Source organism: Hibiscus syriacus, unplaced genomic scaffold (assembly GCF_006381635.1).
Source record: "Hibiscus syriacus cultivar Baekdansim isolate YM2019G1 unplaced genomic scaffold, ASM638163v2 tig00021542_pilon, whole genome shotgun sequence".
NCBI lineage: Eukaryota > Viridiplantae > Streptophyta > Magnoliopsida > Malvales > Malvaceae > Hibiscus > Hibiscus syriacus.
The window spans coordinates 22341-49634 of NW_024062513.1; the positions used below are offsets into that span (position 1 = coordinate 22341).

Consider the following 27294-nt stretch of genomic DNA (forward strand, 5'->3'; position numbering starts at 1 on the left):
TTATAAATACTTAAATATCAAAGTGTCTATGCATATATTCAAAACTTATAAGTACTTAAACACCAAAATATAATTCTCAATTTACTTATAAGTTATAAACACTTAAATACTTATATACCATTAATCATACGACTATACGAGCATATTAATCTCAAAAGATGGTCTACACCAAAAGTAGTCTAAAGTGAGATGAACAAAAGTATTTTTCTAAACCCTCAATTCCTTATAACTAAAATCCTCTAAATCGTCATTGTCATCAACTCGGACAATACCATCTCCTTCATCACTAGACACTCCAATATCTTCTTCCATCTCATCTTCATCAACTAAGCATCTCTACGAGATGGTCTACTAGAGATAGGATTATGAGCAGGAGATTTTCCTTTATCATTTCGCGATGGTCCGACTCCATCATTCACTACTTTTGATGCTCTAGTTAGATAACTAGGCTCATATGCACCGAAAGCGTTAGCAACATCACTCCATGTCAAATCCTCACCAACAAACATCGTCTCATCATCAACTTCCATTCTTCCCATGAACCACTCATTGCTCTCATCAATATCTTGTAAAAGAATGGGATCGATCTCCTTACTTTTAGCTCGGCGCTCCAAGGCACGATTGAATTTCACAAACACCATATCATTCAATCTAAATTGTGTGAATCTATTTCGTTTCTTACTGTGAAGCTACAAGAAAAAACCAAAACTGGATGTTAGCAACATTATGCATATATATATAAAAATTTCCAACAATATTATTAAGAAAAAAACATGTAAAAATAACTTGTTGAAATACACTCCAGTTTCTCTCACAACTTGTAGCAGCAACATGACTCGAGTGAGATAAGAGGAAAATGATGATCAAAACTTGAGTCGTGAGTCAGGAGTCGTGAGCGTAAGGCCAAAGGCCAGAGGCGACATGCGTGGAAGATGATTGCTCTATGTGAATTTTTTACCGCTCAACCTCAATCGTTCTCTATAAATTCTTCGATTACCGCCTATTTCAATCGCACTTTTTACCCTAGCCCGCCTAAACTAATAGCCGATCTAAGCCTGATAATCTAATAGCCCACTAAACCCTAAACAAGCCCAAAAATCATATCTATTAAAACCCAAAATTATATCTTTTAAACTCGCGATTAAACGCCGATTACTACCGCTTAATGAATTCGTAGTGCTTTTGTTATGCTGAAACGCCAAGAGCCTCACTCGATTCACTTAGCGCTTTAATCGCGCTTAAGCAACGATTTTTTAAACACAAAGCTAAATGAATCAAGAAGACGACGTGGTCTTTTGGAACGCTATTGTTGGTTGCCATTTCTGACTTTTTTTTCCCCAATCTCAGTTTCAAACGGGCATAAATAATCAAGTAAATAAAATGTATGATAGAACCCGGAACTTATCTCAGTAAAATCATATGGCAAGCTACAAAAATTATAAATATCACAAACATATATCTCATTTCCATTGTGATTAATGAACTCTAAACAATCTTTTGTCCTAGGTAGGACCTTTTTTTGTTCTATATATATATATATCCTTTTGATTCTTTATCTACAATCCCCGTTTGTTCCTATCTATCATAAGGGAAATCGAAGTCATTTTCAGTGACTTTGAAGTGTTGGGGCTGCCGCCCCGAGCAATACAGATTCCACATTTTGAAGTAAGACCTATCCAGATTCCGCACCTGCCATGGTTTATAACTCAAATTGTCAAGCATTTATACTGACAGATAACGCAAAACATAATAACCAGCGGTGTTAATTAAGCTTTACCCAGCGTGCTGTGTCAAAAGAGGGCATGTTAAACGAGCTACCTTGAGTTTAATGGTAAGAGTCTGAAGCTTCTGTCTATTTAATGCCAATGTGACGGCCCTTTCTTCGTATTCCTTCATACTGTAAAAAGCAGGAAGAAATTTCAATAACATAAATTGATTAAAAGAACTATTAGAAATGCCAACTTGACCATGACTGAACATAATATTGCTGCATGCATATACCAATAATATTTACATAATCGCCAAGGACAACGTTAAACACCTACCTGTTCACAATCATCTCCTCCCCCAAGCCAGTTGCTAGACAAAGTGAACCAGCAACCCTTGCAGCCATTTTCTCAAGAGGTAGTGTCACCATAGGTAGACCAGCCCATAACACATCCGTGCCAGTAGTATGTGAATTGCATAAAGGGCTATAAAGAAAAGAGTAATGCAACCATCATTACGGAGCTGCACATAAAATAAATATTGTTAATGAAAGAGAGAAGGGAAGACAATACTTACGTGTCAAGACAGAGATCAGCTAAAGCACTGCGCCTGATATGTTCATGTTTCATTGCAACATCAGTGAAAATTATTTGCTCTGGCTGCACCCCTTGAGCAACAGCATCTGAAAAGATCAACATCAATAAAAGAAATATGAATATATAACAAAGGCAATATTTTGAAGGCTTAGTTCAGAAAAGAAAACAAAAATGCAGAAACTACATGCTCGCAGCCTCATTTCTCCAGCAGCTGGGAATCTGAGGAGCCAAAGGGCACTATTTGGTACACGCTTAAGAATATTACACCTGAGTGGAAAAAGAAGCATGTAAGTTCAATGAAAAAATATGGAAATTACATTCACTGAACTCGGGGATTATCCGCATATTACCAAGTATTAAAGATTTCAGGATCCATTTTATACAATTGGTTGAAACATGCAAAAATAAATTTATCTTCAGGAAGGCCATAATCAGATCGCTTGTGCTGACAATTTGGATCCAACACATCACGATTTTTCTGAAAGCAATAAAAGTTATAGAATCAGGTCTTTACTGTTATAAGAGTCTACTGCCAAATAAATAAATTCTGTTATACTTTACTAAAGAAAAAAAAATCACCTGCTTATAATCATTCACAAAGTAGCAATGAGGGAGATGGACAAGTTTCTCAGAATAAATATGTGCATAGCGCAAAGGTGAGACGAACTGAAAGCAAATAAATAGCAGTTTAGTTCAAGAACATATACATAATTGTAGGTTAACTTCACCTCGAGCATCAATTATTACCTCATCAGTGACCAAGTAATCAATGTAATCTGCACCAGTAGTCCCAGGGAATCCCATATAAGAAACCTGTATAGGTGCTGGTTGCATGGCGAAAATCTCATTCCTCACACCCTTGTATTATTGAGCAGAAATTATCTCATATCAGGATTTCATAAAGTTGATAATTCAGAAATGTAAAAATATAAAACTTTTTGGCACCTTGTGTTATTAATAAGACAAGCCAAAAAAATTAAAGAAATGAACTTGGATTCATTTTTAATTATCATATCATAGTATCACATTACTCGATATAGCCAGCCACTGAAAACAAAATTTGGTTCCTCTAAGATCTAGAAAATTAATCAAATCAACCTTTGTATAACCATTCAAGTTGATAAGAATCTGTATTCCGTCATTGTTAATCATTTTGGCAATCACATCTGATGTCATGGCAGAGACATCTATAAAATGCTCAGTTTCAGACCGGATATGCTGTCTCCATCCAGTGCCATCATTTTGACTCAAGGCATAGCAAAATACCTGCAAACATCATGTTAATCATGGCCAGAAACTTCTAGCATAATAAAATTAACCCCTAAAATAAGTAAAGAGAACAGCCTCTACATTCTCTCTATTATGCATGCCAAATACTGATCCCATCAGGTGTGACAGGGGGTGATTGCCAAAGTCACTGCTCACATAACCAACTTTGAGCCTCTGATTTCCATCATCACGCTTAATAGGAATTGGAACAGGATGGTTAAAAGGAGGAAGATCAACACGAGATGCAACCAAGGAGGAATGAGCAGCATATTTACGGCTGCAAGGTAAGAAATGTTACTAAAAAACTCTAGTTCGCCACAGAAAAATTACATAAGGCGAGTGCAAGCATCGGATCAATGGGATATGCAATAGCATGGAAAGGTTGCACACTTGGAAGAACAGACATCTGAGATAAAGGGATTTTTGTAGTTAATTGCATTGGGAAACAATACAGGATAGAAATGAAATAAGATGCATATCAATACTCACATTAATCTGCCTTCGGATAATGCCCTCAACTTCTGTAAACATTTTATCACGATCCTCCCAGCTGCACAAACACTGAAAATATAAAATCAAATTAGATCAGTTAATCCCAATTCAGTATGTTTCTCTACAAAAAGCCAGTTCATCAGTAAGACCAAGTTCCCTGGAAATAAATCCCAAAAGATAATCAACGAAGAAAACTGCAATAATCTTGGCCTCAGTTCACTCAATAAGTGATCGACTCTAAGAGCTAGGAGTAAACGGTAAGAATATGATCACATTGAAAGGTTAAACGCCAAGAAAGAAATCGGCACATCCAAGAAATACATCTAAATGTAGCTTTTGCCCAGATATGAATTCCATAGTGCATCAAAATTCAAGCCATAATACCTGTAACTTATGTAGACGGTTACAAGTAGCTTCAGGAAACTCTGGCCGTAGAAGCAAGGCCTGCTTATAGCTTGTGACAGTAGCCTCTGGACGCCCACTGAAATAAAATTCACAAGAAAAAAAACAACTCAAGAATCACCAAATTGCTAGTAAAAAGGCCTTTCCTTCACCCCCCCCACCCCAAAAAAAAAAGAAAGAATCTCAAATACATCATAAAATTTACATTGACAAGAGTAGGCATCTAATTCATTTTTCCTCATTTTGGATGAAAACCAACCGATGTTCTTGTATTTTGAGCTAATATGGTTGATCAATAAAAGATTGAAGAAATATATTTTAGGAGTTACTATTTAATATTTTAACACTTAGTGCAGGGAATGCAAAAAATTAAAATGACAAAAATCTACACAAAACAAAGAATATGAAAGTAAACAGCAAGGCATCATTGTTCATTAGCAAAGAGCAGGGGTCAGAAAGCTCAAAGATACTGCTATGAGCTCAGAAAATAATTCCAAAATGGAACAACATTTCAATTTAGGGAAACAAACTCCTCTTTTTTCCGAAGTACCCCAAAAAAAGATGCCACTGATCCTTGCAAAACCTTTTGACAAAAAAGGGTGCCAAGGAATGTTACGACTACAAGAAATTATGGAAACCAAGAAAATTACCTATCCTTATAAGCAGAAGCCAGATTTGCATGGGCCTCAGCCATATTTGGCTGAATATTAATAGCACAAATATAATCTTGAATTGCTTCACTCACACTACCAATCTCCTTGTAAGTATTACCCCTATTTACAAGTCCATCAGCTGCCACTGGATCAATCCGCAAAACCTCATTGTAACAAGATATAGCTTCCATGTAATTCCCCTATGGTATAAATAAATAAATAAATAACCATAAATATAGGGGCAAAAGAGAGGGCACTTAACACCCATTTAGTATCAGAAGAAAAAAAAACAGAAATCAAACACCATAAAACAACCTGTTGCTTATAGATTACTGCAAGGTTACTGAATGGAGCAGATAACCCTGTTGTGACAGCCAATGTAGCCTTGTAGTAAGAAGCAGCTGCAGCAAACATGTTCCTGAGAATTCCAAAAAAAAAATGGTCAGAATATCATTCACTAAAAATTCATCACAAATTAAATTTTAATCTTCAGGGATATCATACCATTCCATATTTATGTTCCCAAGGTTGGTAAGAGCTTGTGGATGGTTGGGTTGTAATGTGAGACATTGCTTCGCCAGTGAAGAGAAATGATAAGTTCAAAAGATCAATAACAGTAAATGAGAAAATAAAACTTAAGACAACCAGAAGAAAACCTACATTATAGCATTGAATTGCCTCATCAACACGACCCACATCTTTCAATGCATTTCCCTTCAAGACAACAATTAAAAGCAAATCCAAGTTAGCAAACAAAAACTGTATAGGAATGTCTATGATCTGACACAAATTTAGAAAACCAACCAAATTGTTGTAAGCTTCCACAAATCTTTGATCATAGGCAATAGCTTGCTTATAATGGAGGATTGCCAAATCCAGCTGTCCTCGCTCATAGTATGTACTAGCCAGATTCCCTGCACCATGGAGTCACAAAACTTGGTACCGCAATAACATAAATTTAGAATATCTTTAAAGTTCCGGATATCCCTAAGCATAAAAACACATACACAACTGTTGGGTCACGGTAAGGCCTATATATCACACTTTATCAACGTTGGCTGGCACCCAAACTTTTATACATGCAGTGACTTTGAGATTAATATGTAAGGAAGATAAAACATGTATCCCCCCAAACCCGGTCTGTAAGTTAGATCCAAACCTAAGTGGTCACATATCTCATTCAGAGGTTTTTTTTTTTTTTTTTATCTTACAATACATTATATTAACACAAACCAAAATTTTAATAATACAGATATATCCAAAACGATAGCAAATACATGTCACCAGATACAACGGAAAACATGTAGAGATATATGTTCGTACAAAATAAGTAGTTGATCTCCCTTGATGCCAAATCTGCTAGCTTACGGTCTGCTGTTATCTGAAAAAGATAAAAATTACAAAATGAGCTAAAAGGCGCAGTGTGCTCCATACAGTGTATAAAAAACATATTAACAAAATATTTTAATAAAATTTGTTTATGAAATATGTTTTGAAAACATGAACACTACCCCTATCCTTTCACAATCTGTTTGTGTAGGTTCCCCAGAACCATACACCCCGCACAACCAGTAAGGCTCTGAGCACACAGCCGAGGAACCTGCAGATAATCTTCCTCCAATAATATTCCCCCAATGATAGTAATGAACATGAATGTATGCGCGTAAAACAATGAATAATTCTTTAAAAACATAAGAATGTTTCAAGCTTGAAAACCATAAACAGAAATACAGAAATCAAAAATCAAACCAGTAATGTATGGTAATTCAGATGTTGGGTAATCAGTATTCAGAAAACGGTATAAAATACCGTAACCAGAAATCATATCAAAAATATACAGTAAATCAAAAATCAGATACACAGTATTCAGATATTTATATACTTTAAAACAATAATATAACACTATCAGGAAACACACCTGTAACAATCTGAGAAATCAGATAGGGAAGCCTATTACTGGTTTTGTTGATCACGCTCTGCTGCAGCACAAGATCCTCTTTATTGGAAACCTAATATAAATAATATAAATATTATTTAAATAATATACGAAAACCTACGGGTAATTCTCGTAGTACGCGGTTCAGGCTGATCTAACGAACGGACAACACCGGACCTAAATGATCTTTGCTCAGGTGAAACACGAGTAATTTCATAAAATATTTTTATTGAATCAATTCCTTAACCAAATCTCAATTAAATAATCAAAATATTAAAATATTAAGCCTTTTGGGTTTACAAGCTCGATTCGAGAATTTCGAGTCAGAATTTGACAAAACGGACTTCGGAATTAGATTCAAGACGTCGAAAAACATAAAGTATGACTTTCTGAAAATTTGAATTCTTGGTTAAAATCAAAGTCAACGGGTTTGACTGACGATTCAAAGACTTTCGGGTTTGAATTTTGTGAAACTGACCCCAAAAATAGATTTGGAACGTCGAAAAACGTCAGGATAGGTATTCTCGGAAAAGATTAACGATTGTTTAATGGCCGGTCAAAGTTTTGGTCAAAAAAGGTCAACAAACTGTCAACCATTTTACAGAAATAACACCCTTTTTAAAATAATTACTAAAATAGCACATTGTTCGAATTAAATTCCCACAATAGCACCCATTTCATATTAATTCCCAAAATGTCACCCGGTCAACGGTCAACGGGTCGGGTTAACGGGTCGGGTCGGTCAACGGGTCAGGTCGTAACCGGTCAAACCGGTTAAAAAACGATTAAACCGGTCATTTCGACCTTCCCCACGCGCAGTGGCAAAACGTGGGGTGTCTTCTGACTGCGTAAAATTCACGAAAAAATTTCTATAAATTATTTTGAGCGATTTCGAGATACTTACAAAGATCGGTTCAAATTTTTGAACGGCGGAGAGCTCGATTTTATCAAATCGGAAACTTTGACCACTTCACCTCCCCACGCGCCGCCGTCGACGGAGACCGAGGATAGCACCGACGGACTCGAAACGGCACAAGAAACACGATTGTGCGGGAGGTGTCGTAAATGGAGCAACGATCAGCGATGAATTTAAGATTTTCTCGGCGATTGAGCTAAAAAAAACGTCGAGGTTTTGACTTAAAATTCACGACGTTTGGCAGCGTTTCGCTTCAATTAATTTGAAAGGTTTGTTCCTCGCTCGATGATGATCACGATGGTATTTTTAAAACGACGATCGGAAGTCGAACGGCGTCGGAATCGAGGTTGGAAGTTGAGATGCGTGGGGTAAAAACTTAACAAATTGTTCTGTTATGAAACCAGAATCAATTTGCACGCATATAAGAAAAAAAATCTACCGACACTCCTTGAAAATATTCAGTGATTGGTCATTGAATTACCTCCACTTTTTAAAATAGGCTAAAAGTTTTAAAACTTCCAATTAAATCCTCAAATTTCACCAATTAACTTAATTAAAACCTCTAATTACAATTATATATTTTTTTCCATTTTCCGGGTTGTTACAATTCTCCCCCTCTACAAGAAATTTCGTCCTCGAAATTTAGCTTATGAAAATAGATGCGGAAATTGAAATTCCATTGACTCCAACGTCTCCCAAGTAGCTTCTGAGAGGCTACGATTACTCCATTGAACTTTGATCATTGGAATACGCCTATTCCGAAGAACTCGTTCCTCCCTCTCTAAAACCTGAACAAGCTCTTTATATGACAAATCAAATCTCAGTTCTACCTCGTCAACCTGAATGATGTGATCTTGGTCTGGACGATATCGCCTCAACATAGACACATGAAAAATATCATGAATACGACTGAGCTGGGGAGGCAACTCAAGCTGATAAGCAACAAGTCCAACTTTCTTCAAAATACGATACGGCCCAATAAATCGCGAACTCAGTTTACCCTTACGTCCAAATCTCAATACCTTCTTCTATGGAGATACCTTGAGAAAAACCTGATCTCCAACCTCAAACTCGATATCCTTACGTTGGTTATCTGCGTATGATTTCTGCCTATCAAATGCCTCTTTTAAGCGATCACGGATCTATCTGACAGTATCTTCAGTCTCTCGAATCAAGTCTTGACCCAAAGTTTTTCTATCATGCAACTCTGTCCAACATATAGGAGTACGACATCTACGTCCAAACAGAGCCTCGTACGGTGCCATGCGAATACTTGTCTGGTAACTATTATTGTAAGCAAACTCAGCTAATAGCAAGAAATCTTCCCAACTACCATGAAAATCAATCACACAACTCCGTAACATATCCTCCAACACCTGAATTACTAGCTCAGACTGTCAGATGAAAAGATGTACTGAAATTCAAACGAGTACCCAAAGCCTCGTGCAAAGCCTTCCAGAACCTGGATGTGAACCTCGGATCTCGACCAGATATGATAGACAACGGAACACCATGAAGTCTAACGATCTCAGAAATGTACAACTTAACCAGTTTGTCCAAAGAATAAATAATCCGGATAGGAATAAAGTGCGCTGACTTGGTGAGTCGATCAACAATCACCTAAATAGAATCCTTCTTAGAATGAGTCAGAGGAAGACCAGTAACGAAGTTCATTGTAATGCGTTCCCATTTCCACTCAGGAATCTTAATTGACTGCAACAATCCAGATGGATGTTGGTGTTCTGCCTTAACCTACTGACAAGTCAAACAACTCGCCACAAAATCTGAAATATTCTTTTTCATACCAGTCCAGAAGTAGCGCTCTTTGAGATTATTATACATTTTGTCTCCGCCAGAATGCATAGCATAAGGACTACTATGAGCCTCCTAAAGAATAACTCGCCTCAAATCATCATCTTTAAAGCAAAAACTACGACAGCTAACTCTAGATCGTGAATAGGATAGTTACGCTCATGCGGCTTTAATTGACGCGAAGCATAAGCGACAACCTTCCTATCTTTCATCAAAACTCAGCAATCCAGAGTGAGAAGCATCACTGTAGACAGAAAAATCCTTCCCAGATTCAGGCTGAATCAGTACTGGGGCTTGAGTTAGAACAGTTTTCAGTTTCTCAAAGCTAGCTTGTTGGTTCTCAGACCAGACAAATGAAACATCTTTCCTCGATAGTTTCGTTAGAGGAGCTGCAATAAGGAAGAACCCCTCAACGAAACGACGGTAGTAATCAGCTAAGCCCAAGAAACTAAGAATCTCAGAAACGTTCCTGGGTTGCTTCCAGTTCAGAATAACCTCCACTTTGCTTGGATCCACCCGAATACCATCAGCAGAAACAATATGTCCAAGAAAAGTCACTTCGCTGAGCCAAAACTCACACTTGCTCAACTTAGCGTATAGCTCATTCTCCCTTAGAGTCTGTAAAACAATCTTTAAATGCTCCTCATGTTCTTCTTCACTTCTAGAATACACCAGTATGTCATCAATGAACACAACAACAAACTGGTCCAAATAAGGTCGAAACACCCTATGCATCAGATCCATAAATGCAGCAGGGGCATTTGTTAACCTAAACGACATCACTAAAAATTCATAATGCCCATATCGAGTACAAAAAGCAGTCTTCGGAATATCTGAATCTTTCACCTTGAGTTGATAATACCCAGACCTCAAGTCTATTTTTGAGAAGATAGAAGCCCCTCGAAATTGGTCAAATAAATCATCGATTCTGGGCAAAGGATATTTGTTTTTAACCGTGAGCTTGTTCAGTTTCTTATAATCGATACAAAGTCTCAATGTCCCATCTTTCTTCTTGACAAAGAGAATTGGGGCTCCCCACAGGGATACACTGGGTCGGATAAATCTCCTGTCCAACAACTCTTGGAGTTGGACTTTCAGTTCTTTAAGTTTTTTTGGGGCCATACGATAAGGAGCCATTGAAACTGGAGTGGAACCAGAATAGATTTTAATCTCAAACTCAACTTCTCTATCCGGAGGTAATCCAGGCAACTCCTCGGAAAAAACATCGAAAAATTCCTTGACAATCCGGATACCTTCAATATCAGACTGAGAACTCCTAGTATCCAAACGCCTCGGACCTTTCCTGATCATCTTCTCAGCTACCAAAACAGACACAACTGTTAGTGTCTATGGAGTAAGGGAAGCAGAGTAAAGATTGGATTAGTAAGGGGAATGTTAGTGTATGATGTATGCATGTATTTCATACATGTGCATGTGTGCATGTGTGAAGAGTGTGAGTTGGTTAGAGCTGTTAGAGCTAACAAACTCTCTCTCTCTCATCTCCAACGTTCTTTAGATTCCTTCCTTTTGTGTATATAAGTCAGTGAGTGTTTAATGTAATCAATGAGCTTTTCCTTTCATGAAAGAATGCATATTGTTTCCACTTTATTCATTCAATACTTAGTTGATTCGATACTCTAACATGGTATCAGTCGCCAAGGGTTGGGAGCTCCAGCGTCGTTAGTCTACTGCTGCGTGTAGTTGTGTATAATGGAGATCTCCTCCGTGCAACACATACCTAAACAAGATGTGATTAAACTTTCTGAGGGTACCTATTTACTATGGAAACATCAGGTATCTCTTATTATTGATGGATATGGTTTGCTTCGTTTTATTTCGGATGATGGAGAGCCTCCTGTGACTGTTACAACAACGGAATCAGGTCATGCTGCGGATACTTCGACAATTAATATCTATCAGAAGCAAGATAAGCTGTTAGCATCGTGGTTGCTCACTACGGTTAGTACTGAAATATTACCTCATCTTACTGGACTTACTTCTGCTTATGCTATTTGGACCACTATTGCTCGATTATTTGGTACTAGATCTAGTGCCAAGATATCATCCCTTCGACATAGTCTTCACTCTCAGCACAAAGCTGGCCAGACAGTGAGTGAGTTTCTTGCCAAAGTCAAGTCCATTTGTGATTTGTTATGTGCTGCAGGTAGTCCAATTACTGAACACGAGCAGGTCAGTGTCATTCTTGCTGGTCTGTCCATGGAATTTGAATCTGTTATTGCTATTGCTTCTCGTGATAGTTTGTCGTTAGATGTGCTCACTGAAATGCTGCTTGATTGTGAGACACGACATAAGGCTTTTCTCACTGAAGGAATTTCAGCTAACCTGGTCTCTAGATCTACTGATACTACGGAGCGTGACGTTGGATCTACTGAGGTTACTGTTACTACCAAGCAAGATGATGCTATGCGAGGACAATCTGGTAATACTTATCGTGGGCGTGGTCGAGGACGGTTTGATAATTCGAATCGTCCTAAATGTCAGCTTTGTGGTAAATTTGGCCATACAGTGCAAAAATGCTATCATCGCTTTGATAGAAACTTTACTGGTGTCTCCACTGAAGATCGAAGCAGTGAAGAGTGGAGGTCATCACAAAATTCTGGAAATAAGCAGCAGTTTTCTTCGAATGCTCAAGCATTTACTCATGCAACGGGTGCATCTTTTCCCTCTCCTCATGGATTCTTTTATTCTAATCCGCATTTCATGATGCCTAGTTCAGGATCTTTTTGTCCAGGGGTACCATGGTACCCTCCAATGCAAGTTTATGGTGGGCTAGAGTTGGTTAAAAATTCTCAAGGATTTGTGAATCCATCAGCTGCTTTTGTTTCCACTTCTCACGCACCTCAGACAACTATGTCCACTGGTAATAGTCATTCAGTATGGTATCCTGATACGGGGGCAACACATCATGTTGCTAATGATGTGTCTCTTCTTAATACTAGTATGGCTTATACAGGTAATCATTGCCTTCATATGGGGAATGGAGAAGGAGTTAAAATTTCTAATGTTGGTCAAAGTTGTTTGCCCTCTAAAATGAAGCCATTAGTTTTGCAAAATGTCTTGCATGTGCCTGATATTCAGAAAAACTTATTATCTGTTTCTCAGCTTACTCGGGATAATAACGTCTTTATTGAATTTCATCCTTTTGAATGTTTCGTGAAGGATGCTCGGACGCAGACCGTGTTACTGACAGGGAAGCTCACGGATGATGGATTATATCAGCTTCTGTCACCTAATATAAAGCACATGCAATTAAATAATATCTCCAAGTCATGTGACCTATTAGACCTATGGCACAAAAGATTAGGGCATGCAGCTCTTAGTGTGGTTAAAACAGTAATGAAATCATGTAATATTGCTGTCAATGAAAACTCTTTATCTTCTGTTTGTAATGCCTGTCTACAAAGTAAAGCTCACAAGCTTCCTTTTTCGACATCAATTACTGAGTACACTGCTCCTTTCCAATTAATTGTCTCTGATGTTTGGGGACCATCCCCTATTATTTCAAGTGATGGTTTTGCCTATTATGTATCATTTATTGATGTTTACAGCAGATTTACATGGCTCTATTTGGTTAAGCGAAAGTCAGAAGTTATGGAATGTTTCCTCAATTTTTATAAACTTGTTGAGGTTCAGTTTGGTGTCAAGATTAAGATATTACAGAGTGATGGTGGTGGAGAGTATCAGGCGTTGAAAGGATGGTTTTTAGCTAATGGAGTTCAGCATCGAATATCTTGTCCAAGTACATCTGAGCAAAATGGAAAAGCTGAACGAAAGCATCGTCATATTGTTGAAATGGGGTTGGCATTACTATCTCAAGCCTCTTTGCCTTTAAAATTCTGGAGTTATGCTTTTACCTCAGCTGTGTTCCTAATTAATCGATTACCTACAGGAGTATTACATGGAAAGTCACCTTTTGAAGTCTTACATCAACAACCTATTGATTATTCAATGTTAAGGGTGTTTGGTTGTGCATGTTTTCCTTTGATACGACCGTTTAATCACCATAAACTTGAGTATCGATCTAAGCAATGTATTTTTCTGGGGTACAGTCCATCACACAAGGGGTATCGTTGTCTAGATGATGATGGGAGAATGTTTATTTCTAGACATGTTATTTTTGATGAGGGAAAATTTCCGTATGAAGCTTGCAGGTTAAAGAGTCATGATCGGGCAGATTCGCACGTTTTAACGAGGGAGTTGCCACTTGTTTTTGCACCACAAGTTCGAACTCAGCAAGGATGTGGTGATTATGGTCTGGCTGGAAATGATGTATCACCTACAACTAGTGAGCACAATGAGGAAGGAGCTGGTAGTTCTCATGTTCATGACGAAAATAGTGTAGGTACTACACAATCTGTGTCAAGCTCTACTGGTGTTCCTACTAATATTCCTAGTCAACCAGCTGCTGCAGTTGAATGCGACTCTAATTTGAACGTTCATCCAATGCAAACGAGGAGTAAGAGTGGGATTTCGAAGCCCAAAATTTTTCAAGCTATAGCTTGGACTAATGAAGAACCACATAACATCAAGCAAGCTTTAACTAGTCCGCATTGGAAAACTGCTGTTCAGGAGGAGTATGAAGCTTTGATGAGAAATAAAACCTGGTCCCTCGTGTCACTGCCGCCTGATCGAACAGCAGTAACGTGTAAATGGCTGTTCAAAATAAAGAAAAATGCAGATGGTTCAATTGCTCGCTATAAGGCAAGATTAGTGGCAAAAGGTTTTCTTCAGCAGCCAGGTGTTGATTTTCATGAGGTGTTTAGTCCGGTTGTTAAACCAGTAACGGTTCGAGTTATTCTGACCTTGGCATTATCGAAAGGATGGCAGCTTAGACAAATAGACATTAATAATGCTTTCCTAAATGGTGTGCTTAAAGAAGAAGTTTATATGACTCAGCCTTCAGGTTTTGAGTTTGGTGGTAATCAATTGGTTTGCAAATTACATAAGGCCATTTATGGATTAAAACAAGCACCACGTGCTTGGTTTGATAGTTTGAGGAGCTATCTTGAAACTGAAGGTTTTGTGATATCAAAATCTGATTCTTCTCTTTTTGTTCGAAAGAAGGAAGATTGTTTGATTTATCTACTTGTCTACGTTGATGATATAATACTCACGGGTGATAAAACAAGTGAGGTGCAGGTGGTTATTGACAAACTGCATGAAAGATTTGCCTTAAAAGATCTGGGTTCTCTCAATTTTTTCTTAGGCATTGAAGTCAGTTATAATTCTGGTGGTGTTATTTTGAGTCAGCAGAAATATATAACTGAGCTACTAAGTCGCAATGGTTTTCAAAATGCGAATGGTCTTCCTACACCTATGGTTACCAACTGTAAGCTTTCTGCCACTGATGGAAATCCTGTTGAGAATGTTTCTCAATATCGCAGCATTGTGGGAGCACTACAATATGTTGTGATCACTCGTCCAGACATTGCATTTGCTGTTAATCGTGTGTGTCAATTCATGCAAGCTCCTCTTACAACTCATTTTCAAGCAGTAAAACGCATCTTACGTTATTTACAAGGGACAATTGATTTTGGTTTGCATTTCTTGGCCTCTTCTAGATTGTCTTTGACAGGCTTTGCTGATGCGAGTTGGGGAGCAGATGTTGATGATAGAAGATCTACATCTGGGTACTGTATTTACTTTGGAGGAAATCTAGTTGCATGGAGTTCAAGGAAACAGCAAGTTGTAGCTCGTTCAACAGCTGAAGCAGAATATAGAAGTGTTGCATATGCAGCTACTGAAATGATATGGCTTGAATCCTTGTTGAGTGAACTGCATATTGTTCCTCATGGGAAACCTAAGTTGTGGTGTGACAACTCAAGTGCTGTTGCTGTTTGTGTCAATCCAGTTTTACACTCGAAATTCAAACATGTAGAACTTGATCTTTTCTTTGTGTTCGCGAAATGGTTGCAGCAGGGAAACTACAGGTTCTTGAGGTCCCTGCATATGAACAGGTTGCTGACATTTTAACTAAACCTCTGTCAGCACCGTTGTTTATGAAACATAGACAGAAACTGTTGATTGTTCAGCTACAATGTGGAGTTTTAAAGCATGAAGTTTGAAGCAGTATGGGAAATGTTAGTGTCTATGGAGTAAGGGAAGCAGAGTAAAGATTGGATTAGTAAGGGGAATGTTAGTGTATGATGTATGCATGTATTTCATACATGTGCATGTGTGCATGTGTGAAGAGTGTGAGTTGGTTAGAGCTGTTAGAGCTAACAAACTCTCTCTCTCTCTCATCTCCAACGTTCTTTAGATTCCTTCCTTTTGTGTATATAAGTCAGTGAGTGTTTAATGTAATCAATGAGCTTTTCCTTTCATGAAAGAATGCATATTGTTTCCACTTTATTCATTCAATACTTAGTTGATTCGATACTCTAACAACAACATTCGTTAGAAATCCACGGCGTTTCCCAATCATTACAATCTTTCGATTATCTGGGGTCTTCAGAACAGCTCTCTTAGTCTCAAAATCAATATTTACTCGATGTTTGTCCAACCAATCTACGCCGAGAATCAAATCAAACTCTTACAAAGGTAACTCAATCAGGTCGACCAGAAAAAACTCTACATTGATCCCAATAGGGCACTCTCTATAAATACGATCTAACACAATGGTCTTGCCTAAGGGACTTTGAACTATCACCCAATGCTCAGTATTCTCAACAGGAATATTTAAACCCTCAGAAACAGAATACGATACATAGGAATTGGTAGAACCACTATCAAACAATGAAAAATAGGGAACTGAATGAATAGTAACAATACCTGAAATCACATTAGGCCCATCGCGATCCTGTCGAAGTCTAACAGTGTAAACCAATGCAGGTTGTCTGGCCTCAGATCTGACTGGATCCCTGCTCTGAGATGCTCGGCCTCTACTTGCTGATCCAGGTACTCTCTCTTGAGCACGACCCCCTGCTGGAGTTTGGACTGTACTATGAAAACTAACGGGAGTACGAGCTGGTGTCTGAACTGAAGGAGTTAACTCTGAACAATCTTTTACAATATGGTCACCTGAACCACATCTAAAACATGTTCCCAATTTCTTCATGCATTCGCCATAATGAGGTTTCCCACAATAATTACATGACTGCAAAGATTGCGACCCAGAAGATCCACCATGTCTAGAAGGCTGAAAAGTTGAAGAACCAGATGCAACAGGTCTGACACTCGCACCGCCTCTCCGAAATGACTCACCCCTACCTCTCTTGCTAGGGTGTGTAGAAGAATCAACAGAACCAAAAGGCCTCCTGAATCGATTTTGGGCTTGATCACTATCTCTCTTGTGCTCCATACCCAATCGTTTTATTTCCTTAACAGTCGTGGCTATTTCAACCAATGCATCAAAATTCCTCTCTCGGTGGGTAGCGACTCGACTCCTGATCTCATACCGAAGTCCATTTTTGAATCTCAAGCATTTATCTGTCTCTGTGCCAACAAGTCCAGGAACATAACGGCTTAATCGGATGAACTCAATCTCGTAGTCCATAACAGACATATTACCCTTCTCCAGATCCTGAAACTTCTGACGTCGCTTCTGCAAGTATCTCTCTCCGATGTAGCGACTCCGGAAGCGAGTCCTAAAAAGATCACATGTTAACTGATTCCTCGGAATACTACCAGAAATTGATTGTCACCATCTGATGCTCTCTTTCTTCAACATAGTTAGGGCATCCTTCAACTTCTGCTCAGGTCTGAGGTCCATCTCATCCATAATCCTCTCTGAGTCCTCCTGCCAATACACAGCGTCTGTCGGGGGTCCACCATTAATACCCTCAAATGGAACTACACCAGCAGCAACCAGAGAATTTGAAATCTCCACTGCAGTCATGTTACTAGTGGCTCTGGTAGCTCTCTGAAACATGAGGAAGATAGCTCTATTAATGGCGTCTTCATTCATCTCAGTATCCTCATCTTCAGTGACGGAAGGATCTCTCATAGGAGTAAACTGATCATGAGAAAGAGTCGGATCTACTTGCGGAACAGGTGGATCACGTGGTGACATCGAATTGTCGATCTTAACAGAAGGTCGAGCAACTCGCCCTCGACCACGTCCACGTCCTGTCCTACGACCTCTAGCAGCATTCATCGTTGGATCTATAAAGCTCTACAGAAAGAATTTGAAACATATGTCAGATTAGCATCAGGGATCTCGAGAAACTTTAAATCATAACATAAGATGACATTTTTTTTAAAAAAAAATTCTTAAAAATCTAAAGTTTAGGACCCATATACAGTCCGAGTGTTTAAAACCGAAAGCTCTGATACCACCAAATGTAGCCCCCTAGACCTGATCTGTAAGTTAGACTCAAACTTAAGTGGTCACATATCCCATTTAGAGGTTTTTTTTTATCTTACAATACATTATATTAATACAAACCAAAATTTTAATAATACAAATATGCCCAAAACGATAGCAAATACATGTCACCAGATACAATGGAAAACATGTAGAGATATATGTTCGTACAAAATAAGTAGTTGATCTCCCTTGATGTCAAAGCTACTAACTTACGGTCTGCTGTTATCTGAAAAAGATAAAAATTACAAAATGAGCTAAAAAGCTCAGTGTGCTCCATACAGTGTATAAAAAACATATTAACAAAATATTTTAATAAAATTTATTTATGAAATATGTTTTAAAAACATGAACACTACTCTCATCCTTTCACAATCTGTTTGTGTAGGTTCCCCAGAACCATACACCCCGCACAACTAGTAAGACCCTGAGCACACAGCCGAGGTGCCTGCAGATAATCTTCCTCCAATAATATTCCCCACAATGATAGTAATGAACATGAATGTATGGGCGTAAAACAATGAATAATTTTTTAAAAGCATAAGAATGTTTCAAGCTTGAAAACCATAAACAGAAATACAAAAATCAAAAATCAAACCAGTAATGTAAGGTACTTCAGATGTTGGGTAATCAGTATTCAGAAAACGGTATAAAATACCGTAACCAGAAATCATATCAGAAATATACAGTAAATCAGAAATCAGATACACAATATTCAGATATTTATATACTTTAAAACAATAATATATCACTATCAGGAAACACACCTGTAACATTCTGAGAAATCAGATAAGGAAGCCTATTTCTGGTTTTGTCGATCACGCTCTGCTGCAGCACTAGATCCTACGAATTGAAATTTTTTTTATTGGAAACCTAATATAAATAATATAAATAATATTTAAATAATATACGAAAACCTACGGGTAATTCTCGTAGTACACGGTTTAGGCTGATCTAACGAACGGACAATACCGGAACTAAATGATCCTTGCTCAGGTGAAACACGAGTACTTTCATAAAATATTTTTATTGAATCAATTCCTTAACCAAATCTCAATTAAATACTCAAAATATTAAAATATTAAGCCTTTTGGGTTTACAAGCTCGATTCGAGAATTTCGGGTCAGAATTTGGCAAAACGAACTTCGGAATCAGATTCAGGACGTTAAAAAACATAAAGTATGACTTTCCGAAAATTTGAATTCTTGGTTAAAATCAAAGTCAATGGGTTTGACTGACGATTCAGAGACTTTCGGGTTTGAATTTTGTGAAACCGACCCAAAAACGGATTTGGGACGTCGAAAAATTTCAGGATAGGTATTCTCGGAAAAGATTAACAGTTGTTTAATGGCCGGTCAAAGACGGTCAAATTTCTGGTCAAAGGAGCTCATCAAAATTTCAACCATTTTACAAAAATAGCACCATTTTTAAAATAATTACTAAAATAGCACCTTTTTCGAATTAAATTCCCACAATAGCACACATTTCGAATTAATTCCCAAAATGTCACCCGGTCAACGGTCAACGGTCAACGGTCAAAGGGTCAGGTCAACGGGTCGAGTCGGGTCGGTCAACGGGTCGGGTCGTAACCGGTTAAACCGGTCATTTCGACCTTCCCCACGAGCAGTGGCGGCGCGTGGGGGTGTCTTCTGGCTGCGTAAAATTCACGGAAAATTTTTATAAATTATTTTGAGCGATTTCGAGATACTTACAAAGATCGGTTCAAATTTTTGAACGGCGGAGAGCTCGATTTCATCAAATTGAAAACTTTGACCACTTCACCTCCCCACGCGCCGCCGTCGATGGAGACCGAGGATAGGACCGACGGACTCGAAACGGCACAAGGAACTCGATAGTACGGGAGGTGTCGTAAATGGAGCAACGATCGGCGATGAATTTAAGATTTTCTCAGCGATTGAGCTAAAAAAAGCATTGAGACTTTGACTTAAAATTCACGACGTTTGGCAGCGTTTCACTTCAATTAATTTGAAGGGTTTGTTCCTCGCTCGATGATAATCACGATGATATTTTCAAAACGACGATCGAAAGTCGAACGGCGTCGGAATCGAGGTTGGAAGTTGAGATGCGTAGGGGTAAAAACTTAGCAAATTGTTCTGGTATGAAACCAGTATCAATTTACACGCATATAAGAAAAAAAATCTGCCGACACTCCTTGAAAATATTCAGTGATTGGTCACTGAATTTCCTCCACTTTTTAAAATAGGCTACAAGTTTTAAAACTTCCAATTAAATCCTCAAATTTCACCAATTAACTTAATTAAAACCTCAAATTACAATTATATTTTTTCCATTTTTTCGGGTTGTTACAAAACAAGGAATTAAAAGATGAGAGGAGAAACTACTGCAGAAAACAAATCATAGCTTCAAAGAAAAATAAAACAAGTCTTATTTAGTCATTCACCTAAACACAACAGCAGGAAAAAAAACATATATATGTATATATGAGCAATCAAGCATCCCATTTCAATTCATCTGAAGATTTTGACCTTCAAAAAGTGAAAAGAAAGTGGATTCATGTGGTGTAGCAGCACTTACCCAAAGCTATTGGATTGTTTGGCCTAGTTTGAACAGCTTGCTGGTAATAGACAATAGCCTCCTGAGGCGTTGCCAAAGCCTGGAAAAAACAAAAAAAGAATATATTGTTTTGCTCCAATACAGAAACACCAGTCCAATTATTTGCAGCAAACTGACATTAAGAGCACAAGGCAAGAAGGCTTACCTTATAAATGTTCCCAAGATTTAATAGGCATCAGGAAATGTTGGCTTGTGTTTAACAGCTTCCTGCCATTTGAAATTTACAAATATAAATCAATATAACTGCATAAAAATATCTCTAGAATTGAAAACGACAAGAACACGGATGAAGGTAGATTATATCTCACATAACTTGTCAAAAAAAGAATCAGCACATGAAAAATGTGTTGTGCAAGCAAAACAATGAAAATTACGGCATTTGGAAAAGAAAAAAAAAACATCAAAAGAAATGATGATGGAAACAAGATTCAGCATACCTTGTAATACTGAAGGGCTCGATTTAAGTCACCTGAATCCATGAAAAGACCAGCAAGGTTTGACCATGCAATAGCAAACGTTGGTTGTATCCGTAGAGCCTCAAGATAGCAACTGTATGCCTGCACAAAATGTTAGATTCTGACAATTTGAGTCTTTGAAGATGGAAGTAACAACAAGAGCAACCATCATCTGATCCCCTGGCCTGTGGAAAATAACTTGATATCTGTCATGAACTGCAATATCGACACAGTTCCACACACATGAATTACTTCCATCAGTAACTTACCTAATAAAGACACGGTAGAAAAATCTAGATCTAGGAAGGATGATTTCCACTAACATTCTGTTTTGGCAGGATGGTAAGAATCTAGGACAGGTTAATCTAGCAATGAGCATACAAACTCATGATGTGTAAGATATTAGACCACTTCCTCCTAAAGAAGGAAAGATGGATGGAATGAGAACCAACCAAAATTCAAATTGCAGATGTTCAACATTGGAGTTGCCAAGAGCATGAATCCATCAGTTTAATAATTCAGCCCAAGAAATCAAATTTCTTCTACTACTTCCGTAGATGGATATCAAACAGTAGAAACATTTAATCCTGGACACTTACTTCTTGCACCAGCCCTTGAGCCTTCATTAGATTTCCAAGGTTACTATGAGCATCAACCTGTAGAGCAATCAAAAAACATTTGTCAGAAAATCTTATTGAAACGTGATGTGCTTTAGTTGTTATAAAAGTGAAGTAACCAAAAAAATAAATTGAAATGTAGAACTTCCTGTTAATTTGAAAATTAGAACATTTATGATTTAACCGGATTAAAATAACATATAACCAGATCAAAATATACCAAATGATGATTTAATTGCAGAGCCTGACGGCAACACTGTGCAGCCTCATTAAATCTTCTCTTTCGCATGTAAGCAGTTGCTAAATTTGACCATGCATCAGCAAAGTTAGGCCGAAGCTGCACCAATACAAGTTCAAACAAAGATCATGAAACTAACTAAAAATTTCAGTAGCAATGGAGGGTAACAAAAATAAAGTTATACAACCATATATACAAACCTCGATTGCAATCATGTAATACCGAATGGCAACATCACTATCGCCTTTTTCCTACATGTTAGGGGAAAAATACACCGTTATCAATTCTTCAAAAACCCTTTCTAAAATTCAACTTTACTTAAACTGTAAAAGATTGATGCAAAGATTAATGAGAACCTTCCAAGCGTTTGCCATGTTTCCATAACACTCAGCAAAACGAGGCCCAATTCGAAGGGCTTCTTCATTTTTGGCAATGCACATATCATAATCATGCAACTGAACCATAGACAATAGGATCATAATACTACAAAATCAGGATCCTATAAAAAAGACCAAAAGAGCGACTTTTTTAACCTGATAATAAATAGCACCCAAAAGAAGTAGATTATCAGTGCGACGCGGGTTTTGGTCATAAACAGCATTGCTATGATCCAATGATTGTTTGAAGTTTGCAGTTTTGTACCATTGGTGAGCTAGAGCCAACTGCATATCTTCATTAACTGCACCGAGACCAAATCAATAGTCGCACAAGCAGTTAAAAAACGATCATACTGATCAAAATTTCCATCAATTAAAACTTATGGTAGAAATTATACAATAAAATCTTCTAAAAGGCCTGAAGTCATTAATTTTATTTTAATTTTGAAGAATTACAATATATGTATGTATAATGATGATACAACAAAAACCCTAATTTTTTTTAAATGTGCATCGGAAGACGATTTTTTTATAACAAAAAAAGGCAAACCTGACTGAAAATACATTTTGCAATTAAACAGAAACTTAATATACGAATTTTAAAAGCCAGTTTCTTAAAAGGGAAGGGGAAAATACTGAATACTGATATAAAAACAACGAAGAAGCCGAACCTTCAAGTGAATCATGTCCTTTATGAGGCACAATACCAAGGGAAGAAGCAGGCTCCTGTTTGGCCCCATAAACGGCGGCTTTTCCGGAAACCGCCGAGGAACCGTCATAGATAACATCAGTACGATCGACGACGCCGCTTCTGTAGGAGGAAGCCCTAGAGATCCCGACTCCGTTGTGCAACGACAACATCTCCGATCTCCCTTCCTCAACAAAACCCAATCATCTAAAAATGGGGGAAAAATAGAAGTAGAAAATTGATGAGATCAAAGGGGAAAGAAATGAAGAACAAATGAATAGTAAATGAAGTGGATCAAACGCTATCCTTCTCCTTTCTTGCTCTCTTTTGTTTCCAGCTGAGAGAAACTAGTAATTATATAAGAAGAGGGGAATAATCATAGCCGTACAGGTAGAGATCCATTAGGTGATACGGGTAGAAGGAGAGGAACAATGAAGACTGGGACACGTCTGCTGTGCTGTGTGTGCTTGGGGACCTCCGAGATTTTCTTTTTGACTTTTGTTTGCCCAATGTTTTACCATCTTCCATCATCATGGATTTGGTAAATCTCTACGTTATTCTTTTTGATAAATTAAATATTTAGTTATCTAATTATTTTCGTAATTTTATTTTAATTATTTAACAACTTTAAAAAAAATCATCCATAAATTTATATTTTGGTTCAGTGGTAGATTCGACCTTAATTTAGAGTAAATACATGTCCATTTCATATAAATGTTTTATGTTAATAATGTACGTATGTCAAATTTTTAAAATATTTATTGATTTGATACTTTTTTAATTATGTTTTGGTGACTCATAGTTGAAAAAATAATAGAATTGTTGTTGTAATAATTTTTAAAAATTTTCAATGATGATTTGACATTATCTTATGCACCAATATCGATTTTTTAACGACAGATAATCAAAATAAAACTAATACATAAATTTATGTATGATTTTAAAAAAATAGTTAGTGACTAAAATGGAATGATATGAATAGTTGGTGACTAAATATGTAGTTTGTCCTTTTTAGAAAAAAGTACATGCTTAATAATTATATAGATAAAGTATACAAATGTTCACCGACTATATGATATTGCTTTGTTAACTACTCAACTATTAAAAGTTATAAAATAGTCATATGACTATTCCTTATGTCTTAAACTTGTCTTTTTTGTTAAAAAAATAACAGTCGTCTGAGCTGGATGTTAACATGTTGATTAAGATATGATAGTCGTTTGAGATTACGAGATCAAATTTTATCATATCTCAGTCAGTAAATTAACATCCAGCTTAGACTGCCGTCAATTTTTTAACGGAAAATGACAAGTTCGGAACATAGTGAATAGTCAGGTGATCATTTTATAACTTTTAATAGTCAATGGACTCAACAAAATAATACATTATAGTCGAGGGATTATTTTATGATTTTTAATAATCGGAGACTCAACAAAATAGCATCATAGAAGACCATTTGTGTACTTTCCTAATTATTTTAATCATCAAATATTAAAAAATAAAAATAAGTATTAAATTTATTAATTGATTATAAAATAATTATCATACTTATTAAATTACTATAAAATAATTATTAAATTTATTCATTGTCATAAAATAGTCATAATATTTATATTTTTCACGAAGCTTTTTTTATTGAGAAATATTTATTAAATTTATTCATTGTAATAAAATAGTCATAATATTTATATTTTTCACGAAAGTTTTTTTATTGAGAAATATTGCTTCCAGCTCAAAATATTCTCCCAATCCTCGACCCACATGCTATTAGAGCATTACATAAAACTTTAATTTAAAAAGAAGGCAACTAATCGTTTGCACCAAAAATGACAACGCAAGTAATCTTCTTTTTACATGATTGATCCATATAAACTATTTAATAGGGAATTTGGAATTAGGAAATAAAATACAGTTTATATTTACTCAATATTATATCAATTCATGTTTGAATTAGGGATAAATTGAAAGGGGATTTGAAAGTTTTAAACTATCATATATTTTAGATAATTTTTGTGTTTTCTGTTCATAATTTACTTTTGCTCTTAAAATTTTATAAGTTCGTTATTTAATATAACATCATACTTATATCCTTTGTCCTTTGAGTTGGTGACTAAAGTTTAAATTATTTAGTAGGGTTTGTATTTTAAAATGGATAAATTATAGATGATTTTAAAATAAAATAATGGTCATGGTTGGTTTTAATATGGGTTTTAGTTATAAAGGAATAGAAGAATGAAAATTACTTTACTGAAGATGTATTAAAAATTAAATTAATATCCATAGTCTTTTTATTATAATTGTTAAAGAAATTGATGATGATTTCAAACTCGAGAAAGTGATTGCAGGGTTGGTTCAAGTGGTAATCAGCTTGATATCACTTAAGCATGTCTTGAGTTTGAAGCCTTGTGTATACAGAAAATCCTTGTTGGGAGACTCACCCAACAAAACTAGTTGTGCCACGTGGGTCGGTCCAGATTAATGAATGTGAAACTCTGAAAACTGGAAGGACAATATATAACACCCCAATCATCAGGTCAATGACCAAAATGTAAGAATTCAAAACTTAGTGGTTAATTGGAATAACTTGAAAAGTTTAAGGATTTATTATGGAATATTATTTAGGACTTGATATTAAAATTTGATTATAGGAAGGGAATTATGGTATTTTCACAAGAAGGATTTTTATCTTCACTTTTAAGGGATATAAAACACGTGGATTAAAGGGAGAAAGGAAAGAGAAAAGTCTGGAACCATTTATTATATTCTTCCTCGTGCCCGTGAGCTCTATTTCAAAGGTAAATGATTTCAAATTGTTTGTTTGTTCAAAGTTAGGTTTGGTTTTGAATATATGGGGGTTATATAAGCTTAAGGAAAGCATTGAGTAAAAATAAAAGATGATTGAGTTAGTGATGAATTGGTAAAATGGGTTTTTAAGGGAATTTTTTATATGATTTAGTTTTTGGAATTCTAGTGATAAATTTGACTTGTCAATGGGATAAATAAGGAGTTAGGAGTATTAGGATGGATTAATAACATACTTGAAAATATGTTCTGATTTTTAGATTCAAATATTCTAGTGAGATTTTGGATATTTAGAAGTACATAAGTGTGATAAGTTGGTTTTAATGAATGAAGTGGAGTTTAAGGGCTTAAAAGGAGATATAAGTAGGAGATTTTGGGAATTTTTGGTTAAATTTCGAAATGGAAATGGTAATTTCTGGGCAATGGTATCGGTACTGGAAGAACAGTACCGATACTTCAAGGCAAATTAGTTTGAGTTCGAGGATTAGTATCGGTACTGATTGTAAGAGGTATCGATACCAAGAGTAGGGTATCGATACCATTATCAAGTTAAAATTCCAGAATGTCGAAATGGTATCAGTATCGAAGTGGTTATTGATACCATAGAAGGGAAGTATCGGTACTGTAGTGGGAGTACCGATACTAATGCGCTTGAAATGATAAAATAAGAGTTTCTTTCAGCTTTAAGTTATTATGATTGATTATAAGTGATTTGAATTGCGATATTCATTTTCGATTGTTCTTGTGTAGACATTGAACAAAGTCAAATTTCAGACACTTCGATGTTATAAGTAATCGATCAAAAGTGATAAGGATTTGTTTAAGACTTCGGTGAGGCAAAAGTGAGTGCAACTCATGTGTTTTATATTAAATTCGAGGGCGACTTGCGATAAGTCAACCTCAGAGTTTTTGATTGAAAACCTTTCAATTTCTTTTATGTTATATTTTTACAATGTTTTATTCAAGTTATATTACTTAAGATATATTTTAATGGTTATGTGTACATGATTATGCGAATGTGGATATGTGAATACGAAAATACTCGATGTGAAAGTATCTATATGAACAAGATATCCTTTGAATAAAAAAATAATAAATAATTATATGGTTAAAAGCCCAAGGTATATGTATGAGGATTAAAGGTATAGTTGGCATGCCAAAAGTCGAGGGTTATATGTGGTCCTTCGGGATAAAATTATGGTTAAAATTATGTTTTATTTTGTAATCAGTGCTGCTTTATGGGAAAGGTGTTTGTTTGGTGATGTACAAGATTTAGAAGCAAGGAAAAGAAAAAAGGAAATGGGTGACATAAGGAGACTACTGAGCAGAATACAAATGTCGAACTATTTACAATTTCGAGAGCGAACAAAATGAAAGAAGATATTTTAGAGTCAGTTGTCCCTATCTTCACGT

General features: G+C 36.5%; 1 pseudogene; it reads right to left on the reverse strand.

Moving 5' to 3' along the window:
- Positions 1-1401: 1401 nt before the first annotated feature.
- LOC120209991 lies at positions 1402-23409 on the reverse strand (annotated as a pseudogene).
- Positions 23410-27294: the final 3885 nt, after the last annotated feature.